Here is a 15,479-nt window from a genome sequence, read left to right as displayed (position 1 = left end):
CCTGCCAGCAGCTCAGGGTACAAGCAGCTCAGGGACGCTCCCTGGACAAGACGCCCTTCCATCTCAGGGCGCATCACCCACACCCACACTCACTCAGACCGGGACAATGTAGACACACTAATTAACCTCACACACACCTCTCTCAGGTGTGGGAGGAAACCGGAGTCTCCAGGGAAAACCACGCACACATGGGGGGAGCATGCCAGCTCCACACAGACAGTGGCCCTGGCCAGGAATTGACATTTTTCTTCCCCCTCTCATCAACCTTATAATGAAATGAAGTTGAACGAAATGACACTATTCAAGGATGTGCCTATATGTGCCTAGAGAAAATTCAGATTATGCTCGAGAGATGTAGATAGCATTTAATGCTACTTTATTTCAGTTTCACCTTTTCTCTGGACTGCTTTAGAAGACCACTGTCCCAGGAGTTGAGAATCCAAATAATCTGTTCTGACTGTCACCTATAGGATGTCCAGCTCATGCTAAGCCACATCAAATATTTAACCACTCTCAGAATTTCAAAAATCCAACCTCCTTCCTCCTCCCTCCGCCCGTGGATAACTGCAGCTGGTAGACACCATGCTTCACTCTGGGCAAAGTGAATGGATCACCAGAATCAAAGCTGATGTCGGTCCTTCTGTGGGTTGGTACAAGATGTGCTAGTGAATGTTTATAAAGGTCAGACTTGGGGTCTGAGAAGAAAAATCCTGCTGGACTTCACCAATGGATTGGCTTGTTGCTCTCTCCTCTCCAGCTTTAGGACGAGCCGTGTTGCTTATGGCCAGAACTCTGAGGGAGAGCTAGGGGTGCTGAGTCCTCGCTCCCATCAGCACGAAGGAGGCCCAGCAGTTCCCAGCTGAGATCCCAGGGAAAGAGTAAAGGATCCGGGTGGTCAGTGATTCACAGACACATGTCTAACTTGGACAATCATTAATCCACCACAGTCCTTTTGTTCCTACTCACCCAGGGTTTCCCATCCTCAGCCCTAATGATATTTCGGGACAGATCATTCTTTGTCGTGGGAACTGCCCCGGGCACTGTAGGAGGTACGGCTTGGAAGTATCCCTGGCCTCTACCCAATAGATGCCAGAAGCACCCTTCCAGTTGTGACAATCAAAAATGTCCCCAGATGTTGTCAAATGTCCCCTGAATAGAAGCAAAATGGCCCCCAGTTGAGAAACTCTGCACTAAACAAAACAAGGGACCAAGAGAGTTTTGAATAACCCATACCTGAGCTCAGCAGGGCCAGAGGGCTTTCAGGACCCCAGTTTTGTTACTGTGGTGTCTCCCCCCTACTCCCACCAGTGGGAGACCCCAAGCATGTGTCAACCCTCTATAGGAGAGGTCTTCGTTTCTGCCACTACAGACTGTGGCCACCATTTCTTCATTTCCAATGGTTTGAGGAATCTACTAGAGTCTAGGAACAGAACAAGCTACCTTCTCTGCTCGTGCTAACGACTTTCAGGGATGTCTAGCGTCTCACTGGAGTTTGCTGAACACTTCTCCACCTGCTCATTGCCACCCCATCCTGGAGACAAGACTGCCCAGGGTATTGAAGGGGAAATGTATCCTGTACCAGGCATGTCCAGATGGATCCTTATTTGAGCAAACACCCCTGCCCATCTGCTCAGCTTCAAAACCAGAGGTCTGTCTGGTCAGGGAGGTTCAAAGAAAACGCAAAGAAGGAAACTCTGTCTCTTCGGGAGGGAAGAAGAACCTCCAGGAATGATGTATTCATCTACCCATTGGAAATAAAGATAAGACTGGGATATGTGCACTGCTTGTTCTCTGGGGTTTGCTAGTCCCAGACCCTCTGGTGGTACAGTTCTACGTGGGAGCCACTTCCTCCGTGATCTCAGTACCTACTGATGCAAGCAGGACTACACATCACATGCTTCACCTCTACGTCTCCATGTCTCATTTAGTAAAAAGCCAGCTCCAGAACACCAACCGCTGCCAATTCTATTTCTAAAATGTCTCTGGGCTCAGATTCCCCGTTTTCCATCCCTGTAATACCTAATGTAGGTCAGGCTTCAACTCCATTAGTTCACCTGGACTAATGCAATTGCCTCTGCACTGATCTCTTACCGTCAATCCATCTTCCACACAGACTACCAGAGTGGCCTTTGTAAAACTCAACAGAATGAGAAAACACCCATATTCATCCTCACAAAATACCATAACCAACATTTGAAATGGAAAAAGAAAAATAGCCAAGCTGGAGAAAAAAAGGTACTTGCAATATCTGTAACAGATAAAACAATACCTATATTTGTCTCTTTCCTGCCCTCCACTTATATAAAGAGCTCTCACAAACCAATGAGAAAAATTCAAAACTAGGCAAAGGATATGATTTACTAAATCATAGGACTAAGGAGAGGATACACTAAAAATGATATGTAAAAGGAAGTAAAAATATGGAAAACGTGCAACCTCACTTGTAATTGAGGGCCACAAATTAAGTTTTTCTTAACCTCTTTGAGTGGCAGAGATTTAAAAGCCTGGCCAGGTTGCTGTGAGCTTGGGCCACCAGGGTCGGTGAAGGAGCTCAAGATGGCTGGGCAAAAACTTGCTCTAAAAGCCGTTGACTGGGTGGCTTTGGGGGAAATCATACCCTGAAACCAGAAGGCCATTGTTAACTCCCTGAAATCCTGGAATGAGACCCTCACCTCCAGGTGGGCGACTCTACCTGAGAATCCACTTGCTACCAACTGGGCTTATTCAAGACCAATGCTGTGAAGGCCGGCTTGGTAGATGACTTTGAGAAGACGTTTAATGCACTGAAGGTTCCTGTACCAGAGGATAAATACAGTAGCCTGGGAGATGCAGACGAAAAAGAAGATGCGAAAAGTTGTGCTGAGTTTTTCTCTCTGTCGAAGACCAGGATTGAGCAGGACGAGAAAGAGCTGGAGAGGATGAAGCACGTAATTCTATCCGATCAGGTGGCCATTGAGGACTTGAATGAAATCTTCCCAGAAACCAAACTAGACAACAAGAAGTATCCCTCCTGGCCTCACAAACCAATTGAAAATTTATAAACTGGAGTCTGGGAGAAAGCTCTGGCCCTCGCATTATAAACTCGACATTAAAAATAATTACATAGTGCAAAAAAATAAATAAATAAAATAAAATACATAAAAATAAAAGTTTGGCCAACACCCCGTGGAATTGGAAGCTTTCATACTGGTTTGTGTATGATTTATCAGAGGCAGCTTTCCTATATTGTATTAGCTGTTTATTGCTCTATAATAAATCAAAAATGTATCAGCTAAACAGCACACATTTATTATCTCAGAGTTTTGGTGGGTCAGCAATGCAGGCAGGGCTTAGCTGAGTTCTCTACTCAGGGTCTCCCAAGGCTGAATAAGGCGTCACCCAGCACTGGGATCTCATCGGAGACTTGGGGTCCTCTTCCAAGCTCATGAGATTATGGGCAGAATTCATTTCATTGCAGCTGTAGGCTTGCTTCTTCGAGGCCAGATAGTCTCTGATTTCTAGACCCTCTCTTAAAGGGCTCACCTGATTGGGTCAGGGTCACTCATGGTTACCCGCTTTTTGATGAACTTAAAGTCAACTGATTAGAGATCTTAATTATAGCTACAAAACCCACTCATTTTTGCCATGTAAGGTAACATAATCACAGGAGTGACATCCCATTACCTTTGCCACAATCTATTGGTCAGAAGCAATTACAGGTCTCGCTCACGCTCAAGGGGAGCTAATTCTACAAAGACCTAGGTCATCAACAAAGATCATCTAATAATTCTGCCAACCACATATATGGCCCCAAATATAAAATGTTCACAATTTTTGTCATAGCAATTTCACTTCTAAAACTTTATCCTAAGGAAATAAATGGACAAGAGCACATATAGGCTCATATAAATCTTTTTATCATTCTGCTGTATGACATGACAATCCAGAAGAAACCTGAATATCAATAAATATGATATTAGTTATATAATTTATGATATATCTATAAGGAATATCACTCAAGGTAACCTCCCTTTTGATTAACTTAGTCACATAGATGTATCATATAGTCATATGCTATAGATATTTTTTAAAAAGACACACGTGATCAAAATACATTTAAATAAGAAGAGAGCTATACTGTATTAAGTAGAAAATCAGGTTAAAGATCGACACCACCTACACTTATAGCTACAGAGGGTGCCAAAAAATGTATACACATTTTAAGAAAGGAAAACTATTAAAATTGTAATACTCAATATATACCGATAACAAAAGATGAATACAAGTCACGTTTGACTTCTGCAATTGCAAGAGGTGTTCAAAATGGTTACCATCAGCGTCCAGACACTTCCGATTATGGCAAACTACTGCTTGAGCAACATTAACCAAAGTGTGTATTTGTATACATTTTTTTGACAACCCTGTATTTATATTTACGTTTACACCTAACTGGGCATCTGAATGTAAAATTATGAAAGAACATACAATTAAGTTTGACAATTAAGTTTGTGAGCATGTTACAACAATGTTGCTAACCTTTTTTGATATCAGAGGGATTATTCATTATGAATTTTTACCAACTGGACAAACAGTTAATCAAGTTTACTATATGGAAGTGCTGAAAAGGCTGCGTGAAAAAGTTAGACGACCTGAACTTCTTGCCAACAATTCATGGCTCTTGCATCACGACAATGCACCAGCTCACACGGCACTGTCTGTGAGGGAGTTTTTAGCCAGTAAACAAATCACTGTATTGGAACACCCTCCCTACTCACCTGGTCTGGCCCCCAATGACTTCTTTCTTTACCCAAAGATAAAGGAAATATTGAAAGGAAGACATGTTGATGACATTCAGGACATCAAGTGTAATACGACGACAGCTCTGATGGCCATTCCAGAAAAAGAGTTCCAGAATTGCTTTGAAGGGTGGACTAGGCGCTGGTATCAGTGCATAGCTTCCCAAGGGGAGGACTTCGAAGGTGACTGTAGTGATATGCAGCAGTGAGGTATGGAGCACTTTTTCTAGGATGAGTTTGCGGACTTGTCTGACCCTCGTACACACAGGTGTTAGTAGAAGGTGTCTCCAGGTATGGGTGTAGTAGGTGATCTTTGTTTTACATGTAGTTTTCATCTTGTAAAACTGTTTGAAATAGCTATGTTTTCCTTTTATGACAAGAAAGAACAACAGAGCTCCTTCTACAAACGCTATGGAATCCGTTAATAAAAAGAGCTGTGTACAAATAGTGTACCCAAAGGCATCTCCAGTTTTATGAAACATAAATGTGCAGAAGGAAATTTGTTAGGAAAAACACAAAATTTTAATAGTAGCTAGATAGAGGTTGAAACAATGAGGAAACTTAAGCTTCTATTTGGCTCTATTTTCTGCATTTTCAATATAACACAAACATTATTTTTATAGGCTTTTCAAATAAAACCCTTCTATTTTTTTTAAGTGTAGCAAAGGAACTACAGGCAGGTAAAAGAATAAGCCAAAAGGTCCTCTCACTTCTCCCCTGGCCCCTGGCCAGGGCTTGCCTCCACCTTCCGAGCCACACAGCATAGAGACACAGAATCCTCTTGGAGGTTTAACACTGCCCTTTCCTATGCTGCCTCCCCCATCAGACTATGAGCGCACTGATGGCAGTGTCTCGTCTTGTTCTCCTCTGTCCCTCCACTGCCTATGACAGGGCCTGCCACAGAGGGTACTCTAGGGTTGCTAAATAAATGAATGAAAGAAATACTGGCACACCCAGGGAGCCATCCAAGCTTGAGTCGGGGGTTACAAAAGTCATCTGATTAGAAGTGGTGGAGAAGGGAGTCGTGGAAGCAAACACGGCACTGAGGACCTAGCACTAGGGCAACAGCAAGGTAGATACACAGGAAGCAGAAGGGGCAGAATTTGGGGTCTATGAGGCCGGGGCTTCAGGGCAGGGAAGTACTGAGGGCACCGCCTAGAGTCAGACTCGGACAACTCGGTGGTGATGTTGGCCCGAATAAGGGGGCAAACGTATTTGAGAGAGAAAAATGACAAGTTCAAGTTTGGACACACAGTGTTTGAGGTCCATGGGCTTCTTACGTCACTCTCCCAGCTGTCACATACATATGGCTGATTCTGCAAACCAAAGGAGCTTCACATGTTTTATGAGTAAAATCCATGGTATCCCTCCTTAGAGATGAAATGCCCCCTGCCTTAGAATTCCATTACTTCCCGGAGCCTTGAGAGACGACAGTGCGATGGGAGGGCTGGGTTACAGCATCGGGCACTGCACAAGCTGAGTGACTTCCTGTGGAAGTGCGGTCCTACTATTCTGCTCCCTGGGAAGATTCTCGTGTGCATGGCTCCCTGCTGGTGTGGGGCGCTCTCCATCTGCCTTTTCACAATGATGTGTGCTGTCTGCATCCCCATCCTGAAAACCTTTCCTGCAGCATTGGCTGCACATTTCACAAAGTCACGGTGACTTCCAACACAGGCTACAATGGGGAGAAGATTGACTCTGACTGTCAATTACATTTGTAATTGAAGGATCCTAACCAGATGCCACCGAGCTGTCATCATAAGATGGCTCCCACAAACACCATCCCCTTGCCCAGCTCAGGTTCTGCCTGGCACTCAAATCATTTGCAAAATGGTTCCTACCACCACACCCACCTGTACTTCAGGTCTCTCCTTGGAGCCACAGCCGGTTTCCTAAACTTGCCACGTCACTCTGTCTTTGTGCTGTTCTGTCAGCCTTGACTTCCTTTCTGGGTGTAACCCAACTAGTCAAGCCCTCTGTAGCCTTCAAGCCCCAGCTGGGTCATCATCTCTCCTGGGAAGCCTCCAACCTATTCCCAACAAGGTGGGTTTGGGGTCCTTCTGTCCTGAGCCCTGTAAAGACACTACACTGTATCCTTACATTTATGATTCTGTGTCTCCTGCAAAAACTCTGAGCTCTCAAAGGGCTATGCCCGGGCTCAGTATGTTCCATCCTCACACTTGTCACATGGTTAGATACTAGCGAGTAGTAGTTGCTGCCTGGCTTTGAATGAGCTATTCCCCATAATGGAATCCTTTCCCATTTAGTCCAAATAGCACAAAGGACAACCTCCTTAGAATAAAGGCTTGGGGACACCTTTGGCTCTTCTCTGCTCCGCCCCCAACATGCCATCTGCCCTCTACCCTCCACAAGAGCCTCTTTCATTTTCCCATTATGTTACTCCAGCGGCTACAATCCCCTGCTTGCAAATTATAATTCTACCAGCACCAAAAGCATCATCTACAAATGGCTTTATAGGCCATCAAGCATCAGCGCGTGTTATAATTACCTGGGTGCTCATAAAATCCTAAGATGATTCATAGGCCACCTTCCCCAGATTACAGATGAGGAACGAAAGCTCAGTAAATCACTCCAGCTCAGATACAAAGTGGTAGTTCAGATTGGAACTCAAGACTTGCGATTCTCAGCCCTGAGCTCTTCGCATGTTTCTCTCCATTAAACAGTTATTTGTAAGAGTTAACCGGGTATGTTTTATTCTGAAAGAGAGAACCTTCTTGATTTTCTCCAGCACCAAACTTGGGGCCTTGCAAACTGGCTCAATAAATCATTGCTGAATTAATGAATAAATAAGTGTCCGTTTCCATCATGGCTTTAGTTTTCTCATTTGTAAATAAGCACATTGAGGTGAAATGGTTCCCAAGGACCTCTCTGGAACTACCTTTCTGTAACTACAGATTTCCAGCCACTAGACCAGCTGTCGGGCCAGGTAGAGTGCTGCTCCGAGAACATCAGCGACACCAGTGGTGAATACGAAACAACGACGACAAAAAATACCTTGAGACCATTTATAAAAAGAATAATAAAACCACACTTTCCTTGATGCTAGAAATATTAGGGGGCCTCATTACTGGCTCGTTACTGGCTCTGCTTCTTGATGCCTTTGCCACCCACCATCGTTCATTCCCAATTTGCTTGCAGTTCTTTTCTTGTGCAGAGACGTAATTTAATGGGTGGCTTTTCCCAATACTCTGTGTCACTAACACAACCATTTCCTTCTCCACTTTTAAAGTTTATGTTCCTTTGCTACACGATAGGCTGCACATTACACTTCCTCTAAAGTCACATGCCACAGAGAAACTCCTTCTAAAATCTCCTGCAGGTTGAGAGAGAAAGAGAGAGAGAGAGACTGGGGTTCACAAAGAGACCTTTGTGCTAGCAGATTATTCTTGGGAATGCCAATGTGCAAGGTGAGCTATAGGAAGAGGACAATGGTAATCAGAGCAGTAGACACTTATTATACAGGGCTCCCTTGTGCCAGAAACGGTGCTATTAATATGTCCATTTTACAGATGGAGGAATGAAGTCACAGAGAGGTTAAGAAATTTGGCAGGTCACATAGTTAGAAAGGAGTATAGCCAGGCTTGGAACTCAGGCAGTAAGGTCCCAGGAGATATTTTAACCACTGTGCTAGTCTTTTCTCCTAGAATTACTTATGCGCCTCTTCCAAGCAGGCTTCCCAGCCACCCATTAATCAACATCAGATATTAGATAATGATAGAGCAAGGAACTTTCCAATCAGCTAGGACTTGTCTCCGTTCCTGGTTGTCCGAGATTACTCGTGTGATTGTGGGCAGATCGAATAAACAACCTCTTTAAGCCTCCACATCTTAAGGTGCCATATGCATGCCTGGTACCTTGGCAAATATTTCAGATAAAAGACACCTTAAATATCCCGCATGCTCTGAATTTGGAAGATCCCAAGGCAGCGCTGGGGGACAGAGTACCCCTTCATTTGCTGTCCATTCAGCCATGCATTTCCCCAACAACTCTTTACTGAGTGCCAACCATGTGCCAGGCATTGCCTGGGGTGCTGGAGACGTTCTCGTGCTCATGGAGCTCACTGTCTAGTGATGGATGGCAGAAGAGTAAAAAGCAAAACACAAACAACACACACACACAATGTCAGAGAGAGATCAGTGTAATGGAGAAATTAAACAGATTATATGAGAGAGATGGTAATGGGGAGGGTGGAGGGAAAGAATGTTTCTACTGGTCTGGGAGATAATATTGAGCTGAGACCAAAATGAGAAGCACCATCCAGCCAAGTGAAGATCTGGAGGGGGGAGAACATTCCAGACCGAGCAAAACAACAACAGCATACAGGCAGAAAAAACTCAAACAGTTCGAGGGAAAGAAACAAGGCCAGCGTGGCTTGAGCATAGTACATGGTGGGGCAGAGAAGAAGAAATGAGTTTTGAGAGGTACGTGTGTGTATGTGTGTGTGGTGGGGGGTGGGAAGGGGGTGCTAGATCACCCTGGGACTCGCAGGCCACAATAAGCAAGGAGTTTGAGATTTGTTCTAAATGCAATAGGAAACTCTTAGGGGGTTTCAGCAGGGGAGTGACATGATCTGACTTATGTTCTCAGAGCTCATTCTGGGTAAGTGGGGAACGGATAAAAGAGAGACAAGTGGAATACGTGTGGCGGTGACACCTGGAGATTGTGATAAATGTTAGATTTCAAACCTTCACTCAGTATGTGGAAAAGAATGACATTCCTGCCTCATCTCCCTAAGATGAGTTTCCCAAGACACCGAGGAGAGAGGAAATTGGAGTCGCCAGTGAGTAACCGCCCTCCACCCCCCTTTCCGACTCCTTCCTCCGTGGACATCCAGCTCTTCTCAACCCAGGGTTCCTGAGGGAACTCCAGATGCAACAACTGCCGCAGAACCAACATCTCTTTCCTGCTTTCCTGGTCTTAGTGCAAAAACATTTGTGTGGAAACAAATGAGACAATAAAGGACTCGCATGTAAATAAACGGAAAAGTAAGACAGATGAGAAGAAGACGCGAGCAGTTCTTAGCTGCCCCTCACAAGTGCCGCCTGCACTGCAGGTGGCTTTAGGAGCGCGTGGGGCCAAATCAGGGCTTCTTGCTGGCCTTGGAGAGCCATGAGTCAACAGTGCTCTAGTTAATATCTCTCCCCCATTTTTCTCCTGCCTCTGCCTTTCCTGGTCTTTTAAACAGTCATCTGTTGAGAACCCACAGGTTGTACACTATTTTGCCTTCCCCGTTATCTCTGCTAAGACAACGGGGCCTGTGAAATGTTGAGATTCATCTGGATTACTGATATTGGGTCTCAGCTGGAGGGGCCAGGAGATCCCTCTGGACACCAGGAATCGGATTTGTCTGGATCCTCAGGAGCTCATGAAACTATAACTTTTAGCTTATAAAGAAAACAGAGTCGATTATATCCCAGGACAATGCCTCAGTAGCAGGCATCTTTTTCTTTTTTCTTTTGATGATGTTCTTTGCATCCCAGCATATATAGGTGGCTATGGTGGTGAATGGGGAGGACGTAACAGAATATGCTAGAAGGTGGTTCTCTCCTTCTCACATTTGTCTTATGCTTACGTCCACTAGGGAGCTAGGCAGAGATGCCTGAGCCCCAAGTCCTCTTGCCCCAGGCACTCATCAGGGCCAATCAGCCCTCCTAAGGTCCTGAAAGCCAGGCCAGTCTCTGTTCCCTGCATGACTCATGAGCACCAAATCGTCACGGCTGCAAAAAGGGCACAAGAGCACCCATACAGCAAGGTTGCTGCAGACAAATTAGACACACTGAGTAAAAACCAGAATAAAACAAAACAAAAACAAAAAACACTTAACTCTATCTCCCCTCTGCTTGTGCTCTTCCTTAGCTGGTGTCATCACTCAAGTCCATCGTCTTCCTGGACCTTCTCCTATTTTCCATCTACAGGGTCTGCTCTGCCCCTGGCCCCCCTCCAGCCACTTGGTTGGCAAAATGTCTTGTCTCTGCACCATATACACAGTATAAAGGTCTTACTATGCTCAGAGTCACAAGAGCTCTTAAAGGTCACGAAGTCCAGGCTCCCTGATGATGCCTGAGGACGTACAACGTCTGACAGTTAAGTCCACGAACTTGTTGCAACGATGTTGCTAACCTTTTTTGGTTGTCAGAGGGATTATTCATTATGAATTTGTACCAACTGGACAAACAGTTAACCAAGTTTACTCTTTGGTGGGTGCTGAGAAGAAACCTAGGCCAGGAGATTTGTGTTGTCCATCATGCAGACATTGTCAGCAGAGGTGTCTGACATAGGCTGTGGGACACCCGGCCAACTGGATGGAGTCAAGGCCAAGGGAGTAGGAGCATCTCAGAACCTCTGTTGGTCGGAGCAGGCGGGGTGGGAGTAGGACTCATGGAGTGACGTGGGGCCTGAGTGATACAGGACCTGAGGCTCAAGCAAGGGCAGGCCTACAGAAAGGCCCACAGAGTCCATTAAGAATCCATGCACGAACACCTACAACTCAACAGCAAAAAAACCAAACAACCCAATAAAAAGATGGGCAAAGGACTTGAACAGACATTTTTTTCAAAGACATACAAATGCCCAACTGGTAGATGAAAAGGTGCCCAACATCACTAACCATCAAGGAAATACAGATCAAAACCACATGAGATATCACCTCATACCTATCAGAATGGCTACTATCCAATAGAGAAGAAATAACAAGTGTTGGTGAGGATGTAGAAGAAAGGGAACCCTGTGCCCTGCTGGTGGGGATGTGAGCTAGTACAGCCACTATGGAAAACAGTACGGGAGTTCCTTAAGAAATTAAAAATAGAACCACCTTATGATCCAGCAATCCCACTCCTGGTATATATCCAAAGAAATGAAATCACTGCCTTGAAGAAATATCAGTACTCCCATGTTCACTGCAGCATTATTCACAATAGTCAGGTTATAGAAAAACGTGTCTGTCAATGGATGAATGAATGAAGAAAATGAGGTGTGTGTGTGTGTGTGTGTGTGTGTGTGTGTGTGTGAGTGTGTGAGTGTGTGTGTGTGTGTGTGTAACTGAATATTATTCTGCCTTAAAAACAAAGGCAATCCTGCCATTTGCAACAGCATGGGTGAACCTAGAAGGCATTATGCTAAGTGAAAGAAGCCAAACAAAGGAAGACAAATACTGAGTCATTTCACTTATATGTAGAATCTGACACAAAATTAAAAAGTCAGACTCATAGAAACAGAGAGTAGAATGGTGGTTGGGGAGTCAGGGGAGTAAGGAAACTCTTAGTTATAAAATGAGTATGTTCTAAGGACCTTACAGGTGGCTACAGCTCATAAAACTGTATTGTGTAACTGAAATTTTCTAAGAGAGTAGAACTTAGGTGTTCCAAATATATATATATATATATATATATATATATATATATATATACCCATCAAACAATACATATACCCATTATTTACATATATATATATACATATATATATATACACATGTATACGTAAATATGTGAGGTGATAGATGTATTAAGAAGATGGAGGGAATCCTTTCACAATGTATACACATATCAGATCGTCATTGTGCACATTTCATTTTATTTTTTTACACTGCACATTTTAAATATGTTATAATCCCATTTGTCAACTAGATCTCAATAAAGCTGGAAAAGAAAAGAAAGAAAAGAAAAGGCAAGGCAAGAAAAGAGAAGAAAAGAAAAGACTCCACTAATACCTGCCCTGGATGGAGATGGGCTGCATGGTCAGGTTCCGGCCCCATGGCTGAATCCATCTCTGGCCAAGGAAGAAGGAGCATCTCCCTTGTTAGGGGAGGCCATTCGGTGTCAAGTCGGAGAGGTGAAGCGGAGATTGGACAGGAAATATGTAATAGTAGACAAGAGGGTGATTACAGCTGACAACAACTAGCCACAGCTGATGGCCATCCACTCACAGTTGATGGCCACTTACTACCTGAGCCAGCACCTTTCCACTCTTTGCTTCTGGCCAGGCCTGAGTTCGGGACACAGCCTGTAGTGGGGCACTGTTTGACCTTGCCTGGGGCAGGCAAAGGGATTCAAAATCCAGGTGGAAACTGGTGACACTGACCTCCCAGGCCCAGGTATGCTCATCAGCCCCTGCGTGACAGAAGCTGCGGGTCTGCAGGCCCTTGACACTCCCCGCTGGTGCTAATTTACTCATTTTTCAGAATCTCTGCAGAAAGGGCAAGCACTACGTGAATGATCGTGGCTGAGCTAATACCTCAGCCCCAGCCATCGATTCTCAACCTCAATTTTTGCAAATGTCTCACTATCTTATCCAAATATGCTCAGCTCTTGGAGCCAAGGGTGTTCCTGGCAAAGTTGTGAAAGACGGACTTAAAGGGTTGAGGCTCTCAGAAACTGGCATAAAGAAGAATGTGGGGTAAGACTGGCTTCCCCACACACAAACCACCCACTGGGCCACTGCCCTGGGGAGGAGTGTGCGTGCCAGGAAAGGGGGTCTCCCCAGTGTCACAGGAGCTCAGAACCTCCCACCTCAGTCCCTAGATCAGTGGTTCTCAGCTACCAGGATGCACAGAATCACCTGGAAAGCATGCTTAGCATGCAGGTTCTGGGGCCCTGGCCCCAAAGAGTCTGATTCTATAGATGTGGTCCAAGACTGGAGAATCTCCACATGACCAAGATCCCCAAGGAGACTTAAGGAGATGGGTCCTTAGACCCTTGCTGTGCAAAGTGTGTTTGGTGGACGGTCACCAATGACATCACCGGAGAACCTGTTAGAAATACAGAATTGCAGGCTGCACCCCAGGCCTACAGAATCAGAGCCCGCATTTAACAGGCTCCTTTGTGAGTCTTGTGCACAAGAAGTTTGAGCAGTGCTCACTTTGGCCACACTGCGCCCCTGGGCCCTTCTCTGCTGCCTGACTTTCCCTGACTCTGTATATGACCTCACCACCTGTAACTCTACTTCCCTAGGGGACCCCTTCCACCCAGTAATAAAAACACCAGTTCTTCTGGACCCAGTCTCACAGGGAGACATGCACACACGTACACCTAACTATCAGGGCTGATGTCACAGGGACGTGTCCTTGCAGGGTGATAACCTAGCACAGCACATTTGAGGGCAAGAGAATCAGGACTGAAAAAATACGGAGGCTGCAGCCTTGCTGCCTGTTCACAGATTTCAGCACAGAAAACAACCATCCCAAATTCAGCCTACATTTGCTCAGCCCCTGCTCTGTGCCAGGCCCCCGGGAAATGACGGATGCCGTTCAGATAATGCCTTTTGGTTGCTAAAAAATGTTCACACGCATTCTCTCACTGAACTCCACATGCAACAGAGACACGACAGGCCTGTGAGTGATACAGACAGCCTGGTCCCCGTTTTACAAGCGATGAAACTGAGGTGCAAGGAAGCTAAGGAACTTGCCCAAGATGAAGAAATAGCGTTCAAACTGGGGTCCCTACTGGGTCTGTCTGATTTTAGATGCCCGGTCGATACAGTGAAGGGAAAATAGCAACATTCACAGGATGTATGGTGATTTTGTTATAGAGAAAGTTAAAGCATCTCAGGAGAGGACGGTCCCCCAGTGGTGTCTGGGCTACTCCAACACCTGTAATGTCAGGGAATCTGTGGTCATTCCGATCGGTAAGTTTATGAGCCACCTGTTCAATGTTGTCCAACAGATGTTGGACATTTTCTGTGATGATGGGCATTTTCTAGACCGGTGCTGTGCCATACTCTCACCACTAGCCTCGTGACAATAAGGAGCCCTCGAGATGTGCCTAGCGCAACTGAGACTGAATGTTTACTTTTATTTAACTTGAACTGAAATTTGAGTAGCCACATGTAGCCAGTGAATACCATAGTGGATAGCCGTGGGTGGAAGGTCACTAGATCACTGCTCTTTGATCAACTCAATCTGAATAAACTGGAACAAATAGGAAAAGAGTAGATGGGAGTAACAGAACTTCTGAAGAAACCCAAAGTGGCTGCTTCATTTCAGAACCTCGGTGTAAATCCATCTGTGGGAAGCGTGTGTTCTCAGTGGGAATAAGAGCATCCTCAAGGGGGTTCAAGTTTATTCTTGGGGGTGAAAGGAAATCTTACTCTTTCTATATATAAAGTATAGACACACAGAACAGCAGGTAAACATTCATGGGAGTCAGAAAAAAAAATGTCCAAAAGTGCTCCTGGGCAGAGGGCGGTGTCAATCATTTTTAAAAGGTTGAGAAACACTGTTAAAGTGAAGAGCTACTGACCTCACAACACAAAGAGAGGCTTTCTGCTCTCACACCCAAGGAGATCAATTTGTTTTCTGTACAAGGTCATGTAAATATTACACTGGAGTTACTTCTGCCCTTTCTACCTAATGAGGGTCCACTGTGGAGAGCGCCATCTTCAGTTGCCACGGAGTTTCCATTAGGTGGCGCCACGCATTCTGAATTAAGAGCGGTTCTGAGCACACCCGTGCTTGTAGCAGCGTTATTCACAATAGCTAACACGTAGAACCCACGTGACCGTAGGTGGATGAGTTGGTAGGCAAATGTGGCCCAGCCACAGAGTGGGATATTATTCAGCCTTAAAGAGGAAGGAAATTCTGACACATGCCACAATATGGATACACCTTGAGGATATTTTGTTCAGTGAAATAAGCCAGTCAGAAAAGGACAAATACTGTATGATTCCATTTATAGGTGGTACTAAGAGTAG

The 15,479-nt window shown here is 45.0% G+C and overlaps 1 protein-coding gene and 1 pseudogene across 18 annotated transcripts in view; one reads left to right on the top strand and one right to left on the bottom strand.

Annotated features, from left to right (window-relative positions):
• PTPRT (protein tyrosine phosphatase receptor type T) overlaps positions 1 to 15,479 on the bottom strand; it is a 951,833-nt gene that overhangs the window by 447,073 nt on the left and 489,281 nt on the right. The window lies entirely within an intron of this gene.
• LOC109456558 (ATP synthase peripheral stalk subunit d, mitochondrial pseudogene) lies at positions 2,557 to 3,041 on the top strand (annotated as a pseudogene).

Source organism: Rhinolophus sinicus, chromosome 13, assembly GCF_057876585.1.
Source record: "Rhinolophus sinicus isolate RSI-liver-muscle chromosome 13, RSI-T2T, whole genome shotgun sequence".
Lineage (NCBI taxonomy): Eukaryota > Metazoa > Chordata > Mammalia > Chiroptera > Rhinolophidae > Rhinolophus > Rhinolophus sinicus.
This window is presented reverse-complemented; position numbering and strand designations above follow the sequence as displayed.